The sequence below is a fragment of the Melopsittacus undulatus genome, chromosome 8, assembly GCF_012275295.1.
Source record: "Melopsittacus undulatus isolate bMelUnd1 chromosome 8, bMelUnd1.mat.Z, whole genome shotgun sequence".
Classification (NCBI taxonomy): Eukaryota; Metazoa; Chordata; class Aves; order Psittaciformes; family Psittaculidae; genus Melopsittacus; species Melopsittacus undulatus.
In genome coordinates, this window is record NC_047534.1 from 29,085,825 (window position 1) to 29,088,191 (window position 2,367).

The 2,367-nt window shown below is 49.3% G+C and overlaps 1 non-coding gene across 1 annotated transcript; it reads left to right on the top strand.

Annotated features, from left to right (window-relative positions):
- The first annotated feature begins 1,413 nt into the window (after nt 1–1,413).
- TRNAI-AAU (transfer RNA isoleucine (anticodon AAU)) lies at nt 1,414–1,487 on the top strand. The gene has a single exon. It is a non-coding gene; the product is annotated as a tRNA-Ile (tRNA).
- The last annotated feature ends 880 nt before the right edge of the window (nt 1,488–2,367 follow it).

Genomic DNA, 2,367 nt, shown 5'->3' on the forward strand with positions numbered 1-2,367 from the left:
TGGAAGGTGCTGCTAGCAGATGGGCTAACAGCAGTAAAGGTGAACTGATGGCATGAGTAAAGCAAAAAGAAGTGTGTGCAGGGGCACTGGCTGCAAGGCTGAGTATGGACTATAAAAAACATCCCACTGATCCTGAGTCAGTCTTTTTGATCCCAAGCTGTGATACAGATACTACTGAACTTCTCTATAATGAACTCTGCCAAGAAGATCAAGCATTTGAAAAGCTTAGTTTTTATTTATTTACTTATTTGTCTTTTATTACATTCTAAGACAAGAAAATTAACATTTTTAAAAATGGAAACCTTTGACTATGTAAGACAAAATAGGGATAAAAAGGGATTATAACTAGCTCTTCCCTGTCTTGTTATATTCTTCCAGGGAAGGTAAGTGCTTATAGGCTTGTCATGGTTTGAGCATGTTTTGAGGGTGTTTTTATTCAAGGCTTTTTTTTTTCCAGCCAGGTGGAGGAGGGGAGTCCGGGAGGAAGGAGAGACAGGGCACCTGACCCAGGCTAGACAATGAGGTATTCCATACCATAGCACGTGATGCCCAGGATGCATACCGGGAAAGAGAAGGGCTGGAGGGGTGAGCTCTGGAGGAAAATGGAGGAGGGAGCACATGGTGCTCGGCCAGGCAGGGTGGAGTGAGTTGTGGGTTGGTGGCTGGTGAGGTGTTGTATTCTCTTCACTTGCTGTTTGCTGTATCATTATTATTTGTAGTAGTAAATGGCAGTAGGGGTTTTGTGTTATGCCTTAGCAATTAAACCGTTCTTATCTCAATCCGTGGGGGCTACATTCTTTGGATTCTCCTTCCTAACTCTCCGGGAGTTGGGGGACTTGATTTAAACCACGACAAGGCTCAGGTTCATTCAACTGTACTGCTGGGTGAACTTCAGTAGATGCTGGTCAACCCTGCCTGGTCCCTGGTTTGTCGAAGGACAACGGGTCTGCTCGTAGGCTCCCTCCTGCTGCAGACTGTACTGAATTTTGCTCAGGTCATGGGATAACTCTGGAAAGGAGGAACCTCAGGAGATGTCTTGCCCAAAATCCCGTTCAGATGCGAGGGCTGGCATGGAAGCTGCTCTGGGCTTGGCCCAAGCTGCCTGGAAAACCTCCAGGGACAGAGCCTGTATGTCCTTACCCCGAAGCCTCCTCTGTTGCCTCCCTGTCGTCAGTGGGAACAAGTTCTGTGCTGTTGTCCCTGTCCCAGGCTGGAGGCTCTGCTACTCCCAGGCAGCACAAACCCCCCGACAGGCAGGGCTCTGTGGGTCTGTGTCACGAAGCGCAGCCGGTGCCGCAGGCAGGGCATCACCAAGCCGCGATGGAGCGGTACTCACCCCTCGGGATGCTGGTGGGGCAGGGTCGTGCTTCCGGCGTCGGGGTTGGGCTGCTACACGGCGAGAGCGCTGCCGTGGGCCGGTTAGCTCAGTCGGTTAGAGCGTGGTGCTAATAACGACAAGGTCACGGGTTCGATCCCCGTACGGGCCAATGTTTTTCTTCTTCCCCAGCCCCATCCCTGGAGGGGGAAGTCCCGTGGTGAGAAGCGCGGAAGAGAGAACCGGGCCCGACGCGAGCCGTCGGTGCGGGTGCAGGGCCCCACGCAGGAACCCGCTGCTGCAGAGGCTTCGGTTTGGTTTTCGCCTCTCCTTAAGGCGGAGAACATGAGCCCGGCGGATCGGGAGAGGAGGGAAGGTGTGCGGCGGAGGATAGCAGACGAGAGGCAGTGGAGTGAGTGCATGGAGTGAGTGCATGGAGTGAGTGCATGGAGTGAGTTGGGGTCTGACCTGGCAGACCTGGAAAATGGAGTGTAGAATAATATAAAGCATCCACTTACCAGGTTTTTCTTTTCAGAACATGGCAAAAGCCACAGCCTCTGAATTAGTGAAGTTGGACATCAGGCCCAGGTCAATATAAACTCATTAAGTTAAACATGTTGAGTTTTGTAACTGCATAGTTACTTGGATTGCTTGGAAGAAAACTCCCTGGATTTGGCACATGAAAGAGCACACGTTTTTAAACAATATTGGATCTGCAGGGCCTCAGAAATTTTCTGGGTGAGGAACCATTAAAAAATGTTGCAAGTTGTAAATAGGAACTAAATTTTATTAGCTCTCTCTCAAAGAAACACACACACACCGGCTGCCTCTTGTTAGCAGTTAGTGTGGAAATGTTAGTGTCAAATGTGTGTGTGATGTCTGTTGTTTATGGTTAACTTTAGAATGATGTAGGGGACTGTGAAGGACTGTTTCAGATTTGTTATTCTTGGCATTTTTACTCTTTTGGCACCCTTTTGGAGTGATTTTCTCCATCCCCCCCCTCTGATTGTGGTCTAAAAGATGCCAGAAAAACAGTTTCAGCAGTTTGAATA